Consider the following 22,930-nt stretch of genomic DNA (forward strand, 5'->3'; position numbering starts at 1 on the left):
GAAAAAAAATGTCCGAAGACTGTAAATCGTTTGACTTGCGTGCCAATGGAGTACAAGCATTATAGATGTCCTCAACCAGCAGTGGATTGAGAGTGGCTGAGATGAACGATTAACATTACCTGCGCAAGGAACAGAACCGCAACGGCGACAAACATAACTTTAGCAACCATTTTGAATGAAATATTGAAACTCTGCACAACTGGCCACTCTTCGAGGATCACAACTTTTAAATCTATCGGCGCGGAATTATTTATACAGCCCAGCCAATTAGAGCCAATTAAACTCTAATGTAAAAAAACAAAAATCATTTCCTCCGGATTTGATTCACATAATACTATTATTTATTATGTGGCGTACAGTGTCGGACTACGGGTAACTATCAGTGGCGAAGAGTAGAGGTAGGCTGTGGGGATCCGACATAAACAGTGCACACTAAACTTTGTCAATAATACAATTTGCAGATGGTGTTGATTATTTTTTTTAATTCATGTTGCCGTTGCCTAAACCAAGCCATAATAGAAAAAAAATATTTTTCTATCTATAAAATATCTAAAATAATCACCATTCACCACAAGAATGGAGATAGGCTGTTGAGATCCAACATAAAAATAGTGTACACTAAATTTTTACTTGTTTATTTTCATGCCACCTACTAATAAAATTGTAGATGGTGTTGGTTAGTTTTAAAATTCAATTAAACCCTGCCTCATCCAAACCATAGGTAATAGATAAGAAATATTCTTATTATAGATGCATCTTTTATATATTATCGTTTTGGTTTAGGTAGGTGTTAATTGATTTTGTAAATACTAACCGATAGTATCTGTAATTACAACGTTTTTCTAAGCTCGTATTCTTATTTGTCCGGTACAAATCTTGCAATCAATTTTTAACTAACTTCCCGACTAGCTAGACATTTGAAACTTTTAGAATATATCAGAACATAATGCCAATGCATTTTTTAAATACTTTTAGCCATCTTTAAGTAGAATTGAATTCATTTTCAGCTAATTCTGTTTTGTATGAAAAGTTATTTCGACACCATTATTGTTTGCTAGAGGGGTCTGGGGTCCTAGCAACTAAATTATTAATATATACGTGCGTTACTATGGAAATCAATATGACATGTCGAGTACAAATTTTTTTGATCGTTTAAGCTAGTCAAGTCAAGTTTATATGGTTCAACAGAATTTAAAAACGTTGTATATAAAAAGTTCTTTTTATCTTGTAATTATTTTTATTCTTAGTTAAATGAAAACAAACAACTATGTCTGATAAATTTTAGTGTGCAGTATTTATGTCGGATCTCTACAGCCTACCTCCACCTTTCGCCATTGGTAACTATAATCTGGTACCAACTCATATAAATGGCATGGCTTATGAAATAAATATCGACTGAGAAGATTTTTTTTTATAATTTTCTTCAGTTGTGTAATGTTCCAGATGTCACTTTGGCACCATTTTGAAAATGGCACACAGGCTTTGCGTGCCGTAGAATGCCGAGAGGAGTGAATAAAACCCGTTAAAAAGTGTGTTTGACTTTCCAAAATATTTACGATATTAGGTCTTGAGGTCCTGACGAAAAAATAAGTAATATTTCAGTCATTTAAATTTGTATTTTTTTCATTTCCTGTGACGGGATCCTGATCCTGAGTGATACAACCAGTGACACCATGTATCCATTGAAGATCATACTACAGTCCTACAAATTGATCCCTAGAGTGGACATAAAATGGAACTACATACATAACAGAATTAGCGACACCATATTGAATAATATGTCATTCCACTGTCAGATTGTATCTCTATTTCGATTTTGGCTCCCTCATCTATTCTACAAATATGTTTGTAGCACTGTACATAATATTATTATAGAAGGAGACAAGTATTTTCAATGTAATAAATAATTTCAAATATCTATTGTTGAGTGAGTATTTTATTTCATTGGAATAGTATTAAATTTACAAAGATTTCGAATTGATCATTAATTATTATTGCTACCCAAATTACTGGGTGTTTTAACAAAATGTAATATTCATAAATCAAATAATTAGTGCAAATACACTTAATGACTGCATATTATTTAAAATAATTATATTTGTTACTAAAATATCAATTCTTTATTGTTCTATGTCGATTCTTTCTTGAACATATCATTGGCTTTCTGCTGGACAGTGTTGGAGAAATCTTTAGCACCGGCCTGCACTTTCTCTCCGAACTCCTTCAGGTTGCTCTGGATGTCATCGATCTGGAAAAAGAAACACCAATATTAATATATCTGCTTAAAATAGGTCAACACATTGTACAAACCATCATATTGAGATGCCTTTCTGAGGCCATTAGTGTGCGGCAGGTGACTGCCGTAGTCAAATACATAAGGCACTGGATTTTCATACCGGGAGTCCGGGTGAACTCCTGGTGAGGTGACAATACACAAACATATGATTTTTTCAAGCCTGGGTATTTTTTGTGATTGCTTCATTGCTACTAGGTATCAGTAACGAAGGGTGGAGGTAGGCTGACAAAGTCCGACATAAATAGTGCACACTAAACTTTGTCAGTTATACGCATGGCCCCCACAAAGGGGGGCTGACAGGGCTCTAACCTGGGGGCCCGGGTTTAGGAGGGACCTGGCGTGGCAGGTCAACCATTTAAAGCCGCGTTGACACGGTCCAAGTACGATCCAAGTAGACTTGGATAGGAATAATTAGTATGAAGATGTCTCATCCAAGTGACAGCTTCATACTATTTATTCCTATCCAAGTGCACTCGTATGTGACATCTTCATACTAATTATTCCTATCCAAGCTACTTGGACCGCGTCCTACTCATCCAAGTTAACTTGGATAGGAATAAATAGTATGGAGCTGTCACTTGGATTAGACATATTCATACTAATTATTCCTATCCAAGTCTACTTGGATCGTACTTGGACCGTGTCAACGCGGCTTAAGTGAGACACCGTAAATTTATTAGCTCTAATAGTAAAAAAAGTCGCCTACGGGGCGCTATAAGACGAAAAGAATTTTACATTAAATTACTTTTAGTATGTTCCTGACTAATAAAAACGACTATTTATCCAACATGGCGAAGGGTCACCTATAACTTGACTATCACAAAAGAGGGTCGCTATCAGCGCTTCATAATATGCTGCTGAGTGCCGACAATTCAAGCTAATTTATTTAAAATACCAAAAATTGCTATTTTCACATTAAAAAATACACGGAGTTCCGCGGAGTATCATTTGGGAAACACTACTATAGAATATTACACTGCCCTTAACCTTAGTCCGTCAAATATCGTGGCCTGGGGGCCCGCTTCAGGATGTGGGGGCCATGGTAATACGTGTTTGTTTTCATTGATCTAATGTAAATGTACAGATGGTGATGGTTAGTTTTTAAAATTCAATTAAACTAAACAATTAAACAATAAAACTGAGAAAACCAAGCCATACCTAAAATCTAATCGTCAAACAATAGTCGTCTACCTATAAAATATCTAAATTTATGCCAATAAATCAGACATCATTTTGAATGTTTTATAGATATCATAATATTTTTTATCTATTATGATTTGGTTAAGCAGGGCTTTATGAATTTTAATAATTACAAGATAAAAAATACTTTTTATATACAATGTTTTTAAATTTTCTGTTGAATCATGCTAGGGGTCTGGGGTCCTAGCAACTAAATTATTAATATATACGTGCGTTACTATGGAAATCAATATGAAATGTCAAAATGAAATTTCAGTATTATTTCTATCAAGTACATTTTTTGATCGTTTAAGCTAGTCAAGTCAAGTTTATATGATTCAACAGAAAATTTAAAAACGTTGTACATAAAAAGTTCTTTTTATATTGTAATTATTTAAAACTAACCTACACCATCTGTAAACTGTAGTCAAATTTGAATGAAAACAAATACGTATGACTGACTAGTGTGTACTATCTATGACTGATCTAAACAGCCTACCTCCACCCTTCGCAACTGCTAGGTATACACTACTGTTTTACTACAATTATTTTTTATTTCTTTATTATTATAGGAACGATGTTGCCAACCTAAATAATGTACATTTTTCAACAGTTCTACATTCTACATAGGTACCCACTATGTTTTTTCCAGAGTATCAATTATTGATGCAATAGAAAACGATAATTTTATTCTTCATCAATTATCCTTAACACGTTTGAATTCAATATAGATTCAATATTAAGTAGTCATATAAAATTAGATTCACGTTTATATTCATATTACTTAATGATATAAATTATGATGGATTTCGAGGTTAAAATCATTGTATGGGTTACTATTACTGACTAAATAATATAATGCATCAGGAGTGAATTGTCTTGGCTATTTTATCAGCAATGTCGTATTGGAAATGGTATAACTGGGCGCCAGGACAATTGGGCGCAGCGCCGTCGACTGAAATAAATAGACGTTCGTTACAATTTTATACAGAAAGCAAATGAGGAATTTTAATCAGTTTCTATCTACTACTTAGTAGTTTTAATTAACTCATTCGCTGCTGACTAGATAATGATTTTTTAATTACCACCTTTAAAATGCACGTTAATTACTTCGATCGGCCGCCTGGTCATTACGCGCCGGGTGCGTCTTCAGCGTCCAAAGTATTAATTTTGCTCATAGAGTAGTGTTTTTTTTATTGCGGATTGAGAATTATTATGAGGCTTTATATAAAAATAAAAGAACTCGCTTCTCGTGGCAACTTCTACATATGCACAATTAAATCATTATTTATGTGTGCATATTTAATTTCTCATCAAGAATTAAATAATATAATAATATATAAGTATTAAATATATATATTAAAGTACCTATAATTTAAGAACATCTATTTATTTTTGATTTTCATTCGATCGCGTGGCACCCAGTTATCCCGGCACCTAATCGTCCTAGACCCGTTGTATTCGCATTGTAAATAATATATACTTACATATAATTTGAACGAAGTACATACATCATACATAATACAATAGTTTTAAAAAAAGTTAAAGTCAGTGACGTCCCGCGAGGGTTGGCATGTCATGCGTTGCTTAGTGACGAAAAATTACTCCTGATCGTTTTAGACATTTGTTTTATAAAAAGCTTCAAATTACGTACATTGACAGACCCGTACACCACGGGAGCGAAAAATTAAATCATAAATCTGGAGGGTATTGTTAATTCACAGTTTTAACACGTGGACAAGAAGTTCTTGTTCGATGGTAATAGGTAAAGAATATTAACTTGAATCCGACATGTTCGATTCCCGCCCGCCACCAAATTATTTTTTAAATTATTTTGTCTTCATAATAAACTAATATTTAAGCATCTTGCCTAAGTATGTCCCTGTTTTCATTTTGCAGTAAAAATATAATACCTACTAAAAATTTATAATGCATCTACTACCAGGTAATGATTGACATAATAAATAATTTTATTGACAGATGTGCTAATGTCATTACGACTCATTGTGTCGTATCATTGCCGAATCAAGTAGAAAGCCGATACATTCACAACGACTGGTCCTACTTTTTCCGACCCTCCCGTTGTTGTCTATGTATGAACTGGCATTGCCTGCCATTTTCTGTAGAGTGCTCATACTGACGCGTCTGTCATGTTCACACAGTGAATGGTTTGATTTGAATAGATAAGTTACATGATAAATAATACACTAGCATTAACACACCTTCTACAAATGTAATGCATAGATAAATGTTACATATTTTTTGAAAATCGATATTACCACCGGTTTGTGTGTGAAGGACTAGTCTGACTTTGACAGCTGATGAATAACAGGAATGTATATTATTTATAATATATTAATATATTTGATTTGAGAATTGTTTATAATTCATTTTGAAACGAGAAAGGGCGAATCAATATGTCAAGCAATCAGGGATCTGATTTTGACAGCTGAAAAGTGGACCACTCGTTGCTTGTGCAAAAAGTTATGCTCAGGCTTTATTTATCTAAAGAAGGCGGTGGTCGTATGCAATAGGTAAGGCTACCTACAATTAGACGCAAAATTATCCGCAAACCGCTGCCAACGCAATTACACGTACAATATAAACAATAAAGCGCGAACCAAATTGAGGTGCATGTCGCGGACTATCACGTGACGTCACAGTAAACTGCCGCTACGGGAAAAAAGTGTGTAATGTCGTTTTTCTTGGTGTTTAAAATGTTTTCAGACTGATGCTCCCATCCCGTAGCATATTTTGAACCTTCAAACGAACATTGTCAGTTGGCAAAATCTGCCAAAATCACTAAAACAACAATGAGGTCACCTCACGTTAAACTGCACTGCATCGGCACCTGCATGACGTTTTGAACGTTTTTATCATATTTCACATGCCTACACTTTTCGAACATCGTGTCAAAATCACGTTTTTTTTGTTTTTAGCGGTTGGCCTTATGTATTTTCGATAAGGATGTTTTCTATTATCTATGGTCTGCAAGTTGGGTTCTGTTCAAAATATTATCTATGGATGTCATATTGGAAGTCATTTTACCGTACACACACGTAGAAACTATTAAAATGAATTGAAATTAGCATGAATAATTAATAATGATAAAATTACTAATACATTATAGTAGGCACTCTTCATCAGTATCATTCTTCAGTGAATTTACAGAGATGGTGATGGTTCAAAATATTCTGCAAAATGACGAAACCATAGACTAAGTTTGTTGCCGCGACAGCGTGACAGTAGGCGACATGCACTTCAATTTTATTCACGCTTACGAGTTTAGAGGATCGATTATGATGTTTTAACTCATCATTTTTGGTGAATGTACTCGTACTAAAACTAAACTAAATCTACTTTAAATCAACACTTTTCTACAATGATTATTATTGATTGCAATGATTCATTTTACAAATGCAAATAAAGAAGAAGAATTAACTGGTTGAATATTTCATGGAAAATGGTGGTTTCAGAGAAAAAAATCCCCCTATTCTAAGGTCAATATTTGATATTATAAATTAATTTGAAATTCGAAATTATTATTATTATTAAAAATTTAATATAATTAGCAATACGTTAATTTAATTTATTGAATGGTTAATGATATCCCTTCTGATTCGTAGGTTTTATGTTATTTAAATCGTAGCATATATTACAAAACATCCTTTCGATATCAGATTTCTGTTAGATTTAGAGTTAAATATTATGTTATACTGAATATGTTTACTGTATCAAATTTTAAAATATTAAAACTAAACTTATAGTAAGTTAGTAAACAGTGTGACACAATAATTAGTACGAAAATTGTTGTCAACGTGGCTATTATAGCTGCCAAAGTATGGCTGAGCTCTAAATTATAAAATCTAGTAGTTTCAAAGAATACTATTTACGTCATAAAAATAGTCTAAGTTGTTATCAAATGTCTTATATAAATTTTAATTAAATTATTTCAAATATAATATTTCTACAAAGTTCACGGAATATCCAGGCTTATACAATAAAATCTATATTTTGGCTCACTTGGCAAATCTTGGCCCTTAAGGGTGATGTTTCTACCTACCAGAGGCACCTAGCGGAAAAATACGAAGCTTGCAATTTGAGACATTTTATTTTGATAATTTACAATAATTTCAACTGTATTAATTAATAAATATGTGTCTGAGAACATTAAAATAAATTCACATTTTATAACATTTTTTTATAATTGTTTATCTTTGAATAAAACTAAAAAATATGTTTCTTTTTAATGTTTTCAGATACATTTATTAATTAATACAGTTGAAATTGTAAATTATCAAAAAAAAATGTTACAAATTGCAAGCTTCGTATTTTTCCGCTAGGTGCCTCTGGTAGGTAGAATCATCACCCTTAAGTGGTAACGGAGTATTAAGTCAAAGTGAAAAAAAACCTGAACGATCTTCATACTGTAAAAAGCCAGGAAAATGAAGTAATTATCACGAAGAAATTTTATATTTTTCAGTACTTATAGTTTTAATGTGCCTCTAAATTCTGCGATTTTTTTACGTTTCCCTGAAGTTTCCATTTATCATTATGCCTATAGTAAAATAACGGCGGAAAAAATCACAAGTTGTGTTTGGAACTAATAGGTTGAGTAAGTCACTATCATCTATTTCTCGCAGAAACAAAAAAAAACCTGTTGATACAGCCACCAGTGACGTCCCTAGATAAAATCCCGCCCCATAGGCAGTGTCAAAATGCCGCCCCATTTTATACAGTATTTTTTATCATCCTTTCATGGCTCCAATATCTAAGAAATGTGTTGTATGGATATATTACAAACAAAATATATACCACTAAATCTAATTTAAATGCCATCTCTACTTCAATACACAATATTGCGAGTCCACGGTTTAGATACATTTAAAAATACACCTGACAACTTTCAAAACTCGCGAGTGACTGGCAAAAATATTTGGATAAATTAATTAGGTAAGTATGTAGGTACCTACCTATAATTCAAATATAATTCGCAAATCTGCACGCGTCATTGCTGGTCATCAAGGATGTGACTTCCAATGCCAACGGAAATAAACTAGACATCGCAAACCCGATAAAAAAACACAGTCCTGTTAAAACTTTTATGTTAATTAATACATTTTGTTTTCAATCAGTGAGCTGAATTATTTAATGGAAGATATTTCCGTTATTATTAAGTTATGTAGGTACATATTTATATATATACTTAATGATTATTCTCGATTTACGCTCAATCTGCCTATCCCCACGGGACGTCACTGACAGCCACCACTCTGTGGAGGTCCGTATGATCTTCTTAGGGTCGGACATGATTTAAAATATATATTATACCTTGACGTTTTCAGCGAAAAATTTCTTGACATTGTCCAGGATTCCATCGAGGGTTTCTGAAGCCTTGGGGTCAACAGCTCCAGCTTGCACATCTCGTCGGACGATACTGGAGGCAGAACAGCTCTGGAAGAAGACAAATTAACACAATAAATTACTCTGCTTCTTTCAATAGGTTTGGATTATAATATCATCTTTTCTTCCATGTTATTCTTTCTCATGACATTATAGGCAGGGCCAGAATCATAGCCATCACATCTTGAAGCGGGCTCCCAGGCCAGGATCTTTGGCGGGCCCCTTTACCAATCGCTAAGGTTAAAGGCAGTGTGACGCTCTAAAGTAGCGCATGGCCAGGATCTTTTGAGCCCCCTTCAAAAACTATAGAAAGGAAATATAAAATGTTAGTTTTCTTCATGGTAGGTATTTAATATTATACAACGAAAGGTTTTCATGATTTTCCACTTGCAAATTTAGAGATCATTTCGGAATCATTGTCATGTCATAACTGCCTCAAGAACCGGGGATCCTGGAATGTTGTACGTAATGAAAAATGTAATTTCAAATCCCATTCAGGTCAAAATAATTTCCAGGATTTTTCTTCTAATAGATAGTAATAGATAACTGTTTTATTATGATTGTATTATCAATATTGTTATTAAATCAAACATATTATATTATTATTGTTTTTGTTATCGCATAAACAAATTAATAGAAACGCCAGTATTTGTTTGGTTTGGTAATGATTTACACTTTATCGCAATGAACTTTGACATTGAGTCAACAAACATACGAGAACTGCGTAAAAGTTATACGTAAATACTTACGGATGTATAAGTATTATGCCATTAGAAATTATTAAAATCTTATGAATTTTTCCATTATGCAGTGATTTTCAAACTATTTCGTTCCGCGGCCCCCTTCGCATCTACAGATTTTTTCACGGCACCCTAAAAGATACTGATCAGTAACCGTTCACCACACAGTTTCTCAAAGCTTGGATTTAAACTACATACAGCTATTTTTTTTAATCAATGAAGTGTTTTCTGGACACCATAATGCCCTAATAAAATAAAAACTTGAATTTTTGTCAGTATGAAGATTATAATAATAATATAGGTTTGTAATATTACCAAAGACACCATATTGAGCTCTATCTACATTTGGGCATTCTTTCGTTCGCTTGATGAACGCATCGCAGTGCATGCCTAGCCTGCGCATTGCCTGCCTCAAATCGGTTTTAAAATGGCCGCTTTTCGTGACGAAAGTGCTAGCGCACGGTAACCGGACAAAACAGAACGTGACAAAACAGAACAGCCAAGGGAAAAATAAAACATTATTTTTTATAGAATCTATTCATTAATTAAATACTTATAAAGTAACTTTATAAACGAAATACTTATAAAGATTTAATATTTTTAAAATTTTCAATTGTTAAGTTAGAACCCAGCCTAACCAAACTATAATCGATAAAAAATATTTTCTATCTATAAAATATCTAAAACTATGTATAATTTAATGTCATAATTTTAGATAAGTATTATATAAATAAACGAATATTTTTTTACTATTATCTACTATAGCTTGGTTTACGCAGGGTATAATTGAATTAAAAAAATTAACCAACACTATCTGAAATTTATGATCTTAGTTCAATTAAAACAAATAAGTATGGCAATGTTTAGTGTGCGTCGAATCTTAACGCATTGACTGCTGACTATATAATTACATTCTAATTACCACATTTAAATAGCATGCTAATTATATCAAATGGCCACCTTAATCGTTACGCGCTGGGCGCGTCTTTAGCGTTCAATGTATTTTAACAGCCTACTTCCACCCTATGCCACTGATCTATAGAGTTTATCTTTCTTAAGGCTAATACCTCAGCTGAGGCATGGTCTAAAAAGATCGTGACTAGGCGATGCGGCGGATTGTGCAATGACGCGAGCCGAACGAAATATAATTTGTCATAAAAATTCAACATGCATCCTTTTAATGTTATGTTTATTATTATATTCGCAATAATAATAGTATATTCATCGACATGTTTTCTTTTTCAAGTACCTAAATGCGGAATGTTTTTTAGTCATCTTTATACGATTTAAGAATATATTCCTCCGACGCCATCACAAAACAAATTGACGTGTGAACATGTCGATTTTCGCTCTCCGAATGGCAACGCGGCCGAAATTTCGTTACACATACTGTTGAAAATTATTTGCCGTTTCACTTATGTACGCTCTTAATGTATAACCTCGAAAAAATGTAAAAGTATATTCATAATAATAATCAAGTTGTAACTTACCTACTATCATTACAAAACAATAATTAGTATAGTGGTTTGACCAGTTTACTCTACAGTAATAATTAACCTTATAATTAATATGAACTTTTGATCAATTAAAGTTTACAGTAAATAAAATTAATTATTCATGTGTATTTTTTCGGTTTATACATTCATAAATAATGCAGTAATAATATTATTATACCTAGTAGCTGTCAACTTATTGTCCACGATGGTCATTCGCAGTGACGGCAAATTGAGCGTCGCTTGGGGGCGGCAAATCGAGAAGAATCATTAGGTATATACTTAAGTATATAAAAATCTACATGAACTTAGTAATAACGGAAATATTTTTCCATTAAAAAAATAACCTCACTGGTTGGAAACAAAGTGTAGGTACTTTAAAAGTTTTAACAGGACTTTATTTTTTGTAGGGTTCGCGATGTCTAGTTTACTCTCGCTGTCCTTGGACGTCACGTTCTTCGCGAACAGCAATGACACGTGCATACCTAATTTAAAGTTTATCCAAATATGCCACTCGCGAGTTTATGAAGTTGTCAGGTGTGTTTTTAAATGTACCTATCTGAAGCCGTAGGCTCGCAATATTGTCTATTGAACAGAGATGGCATTTAAATTAGATTTAATAGTACATATATTGTTAGCAATGTATCCATACAACACATTTCTTAGATATTGGAGTCATGAAATGATGATAAAAAGTATTGTATAAAAAAATGTGGCGGCATTTTGTCTAGGAACGTCACTGGTCATTCGTGAACTAGAATGTGATTGTTTGAGATAGATAGTGAACCATCTTAGTGTTTTTCTTGCCAGATCTATTACTTATAAGTTACTTGCTAAATATGCATCTGACATATTATTATGATTATGGTATTGGTTCGAGCATTTCTCGACATAATACAATTCAACACCTTAAAATTGATCGTAAAACGCGAAATATATTATGGTGCATGTCGTGTACTATCACATGACGTCACAGTAAGTTGCCGCTAGGGGAAATAGAGTGTGTAATATCGTTTTTCTTGGTGTTATCAAACTGATGCTCCCATCCCGTAGCATATTTTGAACCTTTAATTAAACGAACATTGTCAGTTAGCATGATCTACCGAAATCACCAGAACAACAATGAGGTTACCTCACGTTCTACTGCACTGCATTGACGCCTGCAGGACTCAATGGACATTTTTTTATCATTTTCTACATGCCTATACATTTTCGAATCATCTGAAAATCGCGTATTTTTTATTTTTTGCGGTAGGCACTATGTATTTTCTATAAGAATGTTGTCTATTATCTACGGTCTGCGGGTTGGGTTCCGTTAAAAATATTATTGAATTTACAAAGACTCGTTACTGGGTTACTCCATCATTTAATTTACAGAGATCGTGTTCGTTCAAAATATTCTACAAAGTGACGAAAACATAGACTAAATTGGTCGCCGTGACAGAGTGATAGTACGCGACATGCATCTCAATATAATCACAACTTAAGTTTGGCATATGCGTATTTGGTATCTAAGCAACGTATAATAATATTATTATGAGCAGCTGCTCCTATACCCTACACATATTTTGAGCGTAAGATCGACAGTTATATCAAGAAAAATCTGCTACAATGAGATTAACAAGTTTACTATGACTTTTTTCTATAAAACATGTAGAGATTGACCTTCGCGTATACGGACATAAAGTTGCATATACAATCACAATCTGTTATTACTGCTCGAAAATAAACACACAGGCTTAGATTATAGAAACACAGGACTTTAGTAACTAAATTGCCACAATCCAAAAAACGTCAAACAGAGAAAATCAGCTTTGAAATTTTTACCTTTCGCATTTTTGTACTGTGTTTTTTAAATATGTTTAGAAATTGAATAAAGTTTTGACTTGAATTTGATGACTTAGAAATATGAAATTTTCGGTACATATACTATGAACAATAAACAATGAAACGTAGTAATTAACTCAAAACACGTAAATTTGGACTGTGGCGGTTTAGTTGGGAGGGTGTGACTTATCTTAATAATAAATAAAATGTAATGTACGAGTTAAGTTAAGTTAAGTTCTATAACCAGGGAACACAAAAATAATAGAAAACAATATTCATAAATATTAGATATTTTTAACTGCTTATTTCGAGACAATTTAACAAAAAAATATGAAAAAAATCCAGCATTGTTTTTGCCAACGGCTTATTTTTTTACTCCGTCTGACAGATTTTATATACTTCTTTAAAAAAAAAAAACATTGTCTATATAACAAATTAGAATTGAGGACGTTCACAACATGATATTACAATTTAAAACTAATCCAAAGAGTCACGGTAAAAGTCTGTTTACTGGAACTAGGCGGGAACAAAGGTAATTTTCATAGCCGATTTCAATTAAATTAATGAATTCAAGAATAATAACCTAACTTTACCTATCCTAACAAATAATCCAGTATATCGGCTATTTTCAAAATTTGTTTGCCACTGGCTTCCACTAAATAGATCAGAACCAAAATTAAACATAAAATAAAATTTCAAAAACAAAATACATAACTCATCACTGAAAATATCTATGTTTCTTGGGTATCGCAGCCCTCGCTAAGAGTGCATAATAAACCTGACACAAGGAAACGGTACTGATCCAGAAGAAGTTATGACTATTAGTTTAAACTCTTCAGAACGTCAGGATTGGAAACCATCCCTCGTGAGAGCAGTGAAAACTGTATTAAGAGCAGAAGTGATATTCGACCTTCAAGAGAAGGAAAAGCGAGCATGTCATGACGAAAGTCATTCTACTACAGTTGGTAAAACTGCTTCAGATCTTATAAATAACAATGATGATAAAAAATACAATTTTATTACAATCGATATTAATATTCTTGAAATGATAGGTATATTAATTGTAAATTTACAGACAATTATTACGTATAGATAAAACTATTAGTAAGACGTAGATAAGCAAAATATAATAATAATATATCTGCATTTTGCGCAGGTCACTTGCAGCGGTCCAAGGATAGCCCAACAAGTATTACTAATAAGCGGAATAATTAATTAGAAGGTTTGTTGTTATTTACCTGCGCAACCAAGAATAGGGCGACGGTGAGGAATACGAACTTGGCAACCATTTTGTGTTAATTATGATATGCTCAATAAAAGGACGATCTAACTTCACCAACAGACAACTGACGAATGTTTATGTCAGGCGATCGATCCTCGCTGGAAGATGAAACAATAAACATTTATACACGATTAGTACATGGCTACAGGACGTTCCAAAAGTGTGATGATTGATGATACATTAATATTTATGTAACAATAATAATATTATTTAACTATTTTTTTTATTCAATGAATAATTTACAAGATTTAAGAATGTACCAATCTAATTATTGAACATACATTCCTGCCGAATGTCTTACTTTTTTCGAAAAAGATTTTTTCTATCGGCTATATTTTCTCATTAGTGTTTTCAGAATTTTGTATGTTCAATAATTAGAATGGTACATTCTTAAATCTCGTGAATTATTCGATAAATAAAACAAATAGTTAATTAAAAATTATTAGCAAGTTCAAGTGAGTTGAAACAGAAAATATTGGAGAGATCCGTGACGTTGGTTAGTAATTAAAGTAATAAATACTTTAATTTAGAATACAAAAATCGATCGCCTACCGTAACTCAATTTGGAGAGCACTAATGAGCAGGTATTAATAAAAAAGTCAATAGTTAAAATTTGTCGCAATTAAGCATTGCAGTCGTAGCATAGTGGTAATGCACAGGGCGCGATACCCAAGAGTCGCAGATTCGATTCCTGCCGGGTGTCTTACTTTTTTCGAAAAAGATTTTTTATATTGGCTATATTTTCTCATGAGTGTTTTCAGAATTATGTATGTTTAATAATAATATTATTATAATGGTTTAAAAACAATGTACCTACTTATTATTAATTGAAAATGATATTGTTATATATATGTACCTATGTACGTACTAATAATTTAATTGAAATATTGCCCAGCATAAATTAATATGTTTTTTTTTTTTATTTTTCTATTTGTTATAGTTCAAATATTCTTCTTCTTCGGCGCTACAGCTCAAGTCGAGCCCTGGCCTCCTCCACCGCCGTCCTCCAACCGGAACGGTCCTCCGCACGTCTTTTCCAGTTCATGATTTTTCGCAGCTGGTTGGCATATTTTGTAATGTTGTCACCCCATCGTGTGCGTGGCTTTCCCACTGGCCTTTTCCCCCCTGGATTTCCTTCGAGGATCTTCTTCGGGATCCGTGACTCAAGCATGCGCTGGACATGGCCTACCCAGTTCAGCCTCTGGAGTTTTATGAAGGTGGAGAGTTTTGAATCTTGGTATAAGCGGTATAGTTCCGTGTTGTACCTAATTCTTCACTCCCCACCATCATCCATGGGTCCGTATATCCGCCTCAGGATCTTTCTCTCAAAGTAATCCACCATTTCAGCTGCTTTCACATTTAGCGTCCATGACTCGCACCCGTATGCAACGAGCTTTATAGAGCCGGGTCTTAGTTTTTCCGTGGACATTTCTGGATTTGAATATGTGCAGCAATGAGAAGTACTTCTACTTACTAAATATACTACTTGACCAATATTATTTATGAAACTTGCAAAGTTCATACAAAAAAAAATATATTTTAGTACCATTTTCTTTTGCTATGTCAAAAACGTTACAAAATTATGACAAAACTTCTCTAAAACAATGCTCTTGCAAACAATTCATCACGAGTGATCAAGTAAAAGCGGTAGAAATGGGTGAATCTCTTTCTGAATTATTTGGAAATTCTCTTTTATCTACATAATATTTTTTAAACACCACAGATTGAAAAAAATACGACGCCTTAAACCCGTAACTACTGGATTCGCGCCAATGTGCTTTACCAATTAAACAACGGAAATCTTACTTAATTACGACGAATTTAACAAGTATTTCTTACGTGAAATGCTTACCAATGTCGGCTATCGATTGTTATGTTATAAATCAAGGTATCATTTGAGTGCCGTAAGTACTAACCAACACCCGGATCACTCCAAATCTTAATTATAACGTACTTGCACTAGTTAATAAGTAAAATAAACGGTTTATTAATTAATCTTCCAATGCGAAGTCATTTTTTGCTTCAATTTTATACATTACGGCCTCTTACGCACTGTCGATTGGTCTCCTGCAACGATTATAGCCAGCAACCAGAAAGTCTAGCTCGTTGCCGCAACCACGTCTGTAATAGCTTTATTATACTTCGTGGGTGCTGTCAATTTGGTTGACAGTGCGTAAGGGGCCTTCGGTTCCACAGAAGAAGGTTTGGTACAGTTTAGTTATGAGGAATACAGCGGAAAACACATTTTGAAAATACCCGATATACTGGATTATTTGTTAGTTTTGGTAAGTTTAGGTTAGGTTAGGTTAGGTTTGGTTAGGTTAATGACACGAGCAGAAACGCCGACCTTCAGTTAGTGTTTGTGGCAGAGTATGGTTTAACGACATAACTATACAAATCTAGCCTTGTAGTCAATTCTACTTCCCAATAGCCGTGCGACAACCTCACGACAGGGTATAAACAGGATATATAAGTCCCATGGTTCTAAACTATGGAAGAAGCAGGGAAGAAATGGTCGAAAAAGACCATGAACAGGTAACCAGTAGCGTAATCGTTTAGTAATAGGAAGTAAAATGTATGTTGTTAACCTTTTCTTTGTAAATGTAATAAAAATTTTACGTAAAAATTTCGCCTCGGAGAATCGAGACTGCTCGAGTGTAATTGGAACGCTGTGACCGCAGCCCTCGAAATGTCACGTCATGGAATTTCAACGCGATGTTATTTTGAATAAAATTTCCGGGAAATCTCCATTAAACTTGGAAAATAAGTTATGGGAGAGATTGTTTACGTAAAATTTAGCAAGTACATGCTTCAATAACTTTTATAGCAATAATGGAAATGTATGAAAATTGAAAAAGAAAATTTAATATTTATAAATTTATATACTGTATAATTGTGAATAAAGAATTTTAATACTAATTTTATCGATACAAGATAAAAGCTAACTACCGTTATAAAAATATTGTAAACGCGTATCTATATCTATAGACGCGTAATTATAATTATAGATGTTGTTAATGCTATAACTCGCTAACTATTATAAATATTATAAAAGTAACAATTGGAAAAACTTAAGATTCTGGTATAGATGGGTTTCTACCCATAAACAATAAAAAATCTTAATTGCCTCCTAAGTAATAAAAGAATCAAAAATCACAACTAAAAATACGAATTATCACATAACCTTGAACTTTAAAGCAGATCTAATTCTGGCAAAAACACGGACCAGCTGTGCTGGCTCGCAAGGTAAAAATAGATTCAAGGTTACATTCGAATTACTATGTGAAAGCTATCATGCAAGATTAAATAAGTTAGTAACTGCTCATGTATAACATCTTGTTAGGATTAAGCATTTATATACTTAAGTAGAAATGTTAAGTATAATATTATAGTATTTTCACGTAATAATGTTCGCCCGAAAGGTAAATATCGAATGAGAAAGTTTCTGCGGGACCAAACAGTTTTATTAAAACTTAGTAAAATTCTATTGGCCTAAAAAGGCCAAGAGTGGTGGAAAGGACCAGCACGTGGGTGTCAACCTTTCGTTTTGACGTTTTAAATTTAAAGACTGCCATCCCCTTATCTAGTACACGAGTACCTATTCCGATACCTCGTTGGAAAGCTAAAAACTTTCCCCTTCGTTTGAACACGAAAAATCATATAAAATCAACTATTTTGCTTGCGTCACCGTAACTGCGCATTTGAGAAACTTGTTCTAGAGGGTGTCTAAAACATCCCTATTAAGACTTTATTTTGTGAAAATAAGGTAGAGTAAATTTAACCCGACTTAAGTAGAAGATATCTCTATTAGAAAGTTGTCAGGAACGGGAGATATACGTAAATTTATCCCGTGGGAGAGAGATATAGATCTGCTATCCCTTACGGACTGTTTCCTGTTAAACCTCTATCCCGAGGGTATAAAAGGTGACATCCTTTTTCCGTAAAATCATTAGTTTCTACACTCTTCACCGGCGATCTTCAACAAGCAGCAGTCCTCACTGCCAAGTTGTGAGACACGGTTCTCAGTACATTCGCGATAAATACGTACCAGTAAGTCCCCTTCGGCGGGCAAAACGTAGCGCGAATACCACGTATCTGTCGGTAGTGACGCATGCCGCTAAACGTAGCGCGAATACCACGTATCTGCCGGTAGTGACGCACGTCGCGGAGTAACTTTATTTTTTATTACACATCGTACGAGGTGATGTAATCGGGATAAATTACGCGATCGGATTTGTTTTATAAAAACAAATTAATAAACTTAGTTTGTAATAATAAATTTTACAAATCATTTCGGAATTATAAAATAAATTTTTGAAACTTTATTAAGTAAACATAATTATAAAAACAAATTTTAGTAAATAAATTTGTAAACATAAAAACAAATTTTAGTAAATAAAATTGTAAACATTAACAAACCTTTTGTAAACAAGTTTATAAACACAAATAAATATTTGTAAACATACTGTGAACATAAATAAACTTTATAAACAACAATAAAATAAATTCTATTCTTTTTATAAACCCAATACTATGTGACTAAAGAATAATTTATATTTTTCTTACGGGAAAATATTTCATGAAATAAAAATATTCAAAGAATATCTGCGTATACATTCTCCGAGTTAGGTGTGACTTTTTGGAAACTTGTGAAAGATTTCACAGAGATCCTATAGTGAACAAATAAATAGTTTACTGATACTTTAATGAGATTTAATTACGGGAACAATGACAATTAACTTTATTGTGAAACCGTGAACTCTAGAACCTGAATAAATTCAGCACCACACCAGCTGAGAGTTTTATTTGGGAATTCAAAAGTTGTGATACTACAAAGGAGATCCACCTCTCCTAATTCATCACTAGTCTCCTCAGTGACTTACAGTACACCTTCCTATCATGGATCAACATAAACATAGACCCCCAAACTATCTCACCCCGCACCATACTCGGTCTTAATCGATAATCACGATGACCAACGTTTGATGTGAAGCATCAGCAGGTTTTACGCCGGGAAATCTGAGGGTATACTCAGTCATGGAAGTCCTGATAAATAAGAAAGACTAATATTCAATTTACATAAATATTTTGTATTTTTTTCGGTTTTTTTACAACTACAATATTTCAAGGTCATAATATAAAAATTTAGCTATGCGAATAATTTACATAGTATTTGCCATACTTTTAAATAATTTTACTGGACTAGGGAAATAGGGAATGGGACGACTGGACTCCGGACACTGTCGTAGATACGTATACAGAACGTAGACGAGGTATTTTAATCAGTTTCTATCTACGACTTAGTAGTTTTAATTCATTTTACTCTTAAAATAACGTATTCTTTATTGCGGATTGAGAATTACCATGCCTAGGTTCAAATAGACTATATGACGATCGGGCACATATATGCTAAGAGTGTTTTAGTGTCTATGATCAAATCTATGCCATTCCGACATTTATACATACATATTGTATGACAGCTATGACATCCTATTTACACTCTGTGACACCCTGTGACACAGGACGCCAACATAAGAAACGGGTTTTTCGACATATATATGACGGATCGTCATAGAGTGTATTTGAAGCATAAGGCTTTATATAAAATAAAAAACTCTTTTTTCGTTTAAACTTAAACATATGCACGATTAAATCATGATTTACGTCTGCATATTTACATTCTCACCAACTATTAAATCATAATATTATAATCATTTAAATATAAATAATAATATTACATATATTTTTTAAAGTACCTAACGTCTATTTGTTTTCGAATTCCGTGGCGTCCAGTTGTCCGGTGCCAAATCGTCCTAGACCCGTAATAACATAAGCATCCACATGCACATATGGCTTATACCGTTGCGAAATATATTATGGTGCATGTCGGATACTATCACGCGACGTCGGGTAAGCTGCCGCTACGGGGAAAAAGTGTATTATATCGTTTTTCTTGGTGTTTAAAATGTTATCAGACTGATGCTCCCATCCCGTTGCACATGTTAAACCTTTAAACAAATATTGTCAGTTCTGTCAAATCTGGCGAAATCAACTGGCAGTCTGGCAGAACAACAATGAGGTCACCTCACGTTGTACCGCACTGCATCGACACCTGCATGACTCAATCAACGTTTTTATCATTTTCTACATGCCTATACATTTTCGAATCATGTCAAAATCACGTATTTTTTTGTTTTTAGCGGTTGGCACTATATATTTTCTATAAGAATGTTGTCTATGGTCTGCGGGTTGGGTTCTGTTTAAAATATTATTGAATTTACAGAGACTCGTTACTAGGTTGCTCCATCATTGAATTTACAAAGATCGTATTTGTTCAAAATATTTTGCGAAATGACGAGACCATAGACTAAATTTATCGCCGTGACAGCGTGACGCTGTCATGCATCTCAATTTAATCACAACTTTGAGCATTTGAAAATCTATCACTTTTTATTTTACCATGGACCCCGGAAGTGTATTGCACGAAACCTATTTACTTAAGCGGTGTTGTCGCTGTTACAACCATACAGCTTTTGGCAACTTAATTTCAACGCCTCCCATACAGACTTCGTTGCCAAACCCTACGTATGCGTCATCAGAAGGTAAGTCTCTTTGATATTTTTTGATTAGAAGGGTTTGGCATTGGACTCTGTATAGGAGGCGATGAAATGAGGTGACCTGATAAATAATCAACTATTTCTTTTATTCAACAAATAAGACACAAAATTTGAAAACGTAACATTCTATATATTGAACATACATAATTTGAAAACATCTCATGCATATATATACACACTAGAACGCGCGGCTTAAGCGTCGGCCTATAGCGTTGTGGATCCCAGGTTCGAATCCTGCGTCTGACAAGTACTACACAATATATTGTTTTTCAATTTGTCTTTGAGTCAGAGTATGGACCTTATAGGTTGAGCAAGTGGCTGACATCCATTTCTCGTTAAAACAAAATTTGTGGAGGCCCATATGATCTTATTAGGATCGAACATGATCGCGGTGGAAAAACCGATAGCCAACATTATAACGAATTACGATAAGCATTAATTCATGTAACAACATTATTACTAGTTAAAATCGTTGTTATTAAGTAAGATGCCCTTAGCTTAATTAAAAAAGGACAAGGAGGAAAAAAATCCAGCGGGTACAGTTTCAAGTCCCATCGGGTGTCGTATTTTTTTCTACAATTTATTTTTTCTAGTCTGTATATGAATGAGATGTCTTCAAATCATGTAGGTATATTAATATATTATACTTATAGAATGTTACATTTTTTAAATCTTGTGCTTTAGTACATAGTTTCTTAACCGTCGGTCCGCGAAGATTTTGGGTGGACCGCAAAAATTTTCTGCAGTTCAAAAATAGTTAGTATCCGTTTTTAAAAGCTTATATTAAATTTCAAGTAGGTAATAAATATCTTTCAGAACTTGTGCACCTACAAGGGTTCACAATGAATTAACAAGTCATTTCCGGAATGAATGACACAGGGAACTCAGAAATAATGGGAACTGAAATACATAACGGGTAAGGCGATAGCAGGTAACCGACTTGAGTAAGGAAGAATCCGTGTTAAACTTACGCACGTGTCAAGAATACGTTTTACGTCGAATACTGAAAACTGCTCTCGGTTTATGCATTTACGCTCATTTAATGTTGGTGTATTACACACTTTATTGCACGTGGATAATGCGTGCTTCATTTTAGTAGGACACTCAAACATTCAAAAGCCTGCATCAACATGCGACGTATTGAATATAGCCTATCGGTATTATATTTATTATCTGTTCTGTGGAATGACACTATTGTACCTATGCAGCGTACATAGTCATAAATCGGTTCATAGAAGGACGGGAGGGACTTGGTTTACCTAGAAACCCAAACTTTGCAGTGGGGTTGTATTATATTTTGACAATTGTTTCAAAAATAGTGTAAGTAAATAAAAATATTTATTATTTTATTCCAATGTTGATGGTCCGCAAAACATTTTTTGATTTTTTTGTGGTCCGCGGATGTTAAAAGGTTAAGAAACATTGCTTTAGTACAGTGCTTTCCAAACTTTATGTTACTACGCCTCCTTTTAAAAAAAAATCTTGGCGCCTCCCCCCCCCTTTATTTCATTAAATAATACAGACACCTTTTTTCTTTGGCGGACCCCAATGACATTAATATGGACGAATCATCTGGAAATAAAAATGACACTCACTTTTTTGTTGGGTCTGCCGAATGGCATAATCTGTTCTAACGCCATCACAATAAAGGTGATATTGCTATAAATTCCCGATGCTTTTAGTCGGGTCTGCCGAACGGTTCGGTTCAAACGGGTTCGCTCAAATGAACATTGACACTAGAAACACTATTCTAACGCCATTACAATAAAGGTGATATTGGTATAGATTCCCGATGCGTGATATCGCATAATGGAAATGTGTGACGTCTACCTATACGTGTGCGAATGTCGCTGTACGTGAATTTAATTGCTAGCTACTGTATTGAGTGCGTTGTCCATTAGTAATGTCATTGGCGGACCCACATATCTATCGCTGATGTTAAGGGCAGTGTAGTGCTCTAATGTTATATTTCCTAAATTATACACATATCATTTATTTAAGTATATTAATCATCATATAGGTATCACGTCAAATTGCAACGCACAATCACATATTTAAAATATCCAAAAGCCTTGTAATAAAGTAGCGCCTTT

The 22,930-nt window shown here is 33.7% G+C and overlaps 1 long non-coding RNA gene across 1 annotated transcript; it reads right to left on the bottom strand.

The window, feature by feature from the left end:
* Positions 1-1,916: 1,916 nt before the first annotated feature.
* On the bottom strand, positions 1,917-14,293 carry LOC147069853 (uncharacterized). Its single transcript, XR_015071161.1, has 3 exons — positions 14,177-14,293; positions 8,807-8,929; positions 1,917-2,248 (listed from the first exon to the last, which is right to left on the bottom strand). It is a non-coding gene; the product is annotated as an uncharacterized LOC147069853 (long non-coding RNA).
* Positions 14,294-22,930: the final 8,637 nt, after the last annotated feature.

This window comes from Rhyacophila brunnea, unplaced genomic scaffold (assembly GCF_057557595.1).
Source record: "Rhyacophila brunnea isolate RB1 unplaced genomic scaffold, BYU_Rbru_1.0 scaffold_23, whole genome shotgun sequence".
Taxonomy (NCBI): Eukaryota; Metazoa; Arthropoda; class Insecta; order Trichoptera; family Rhyacophilidae; genus Rhyacophila; species Rhyacophila brunnea.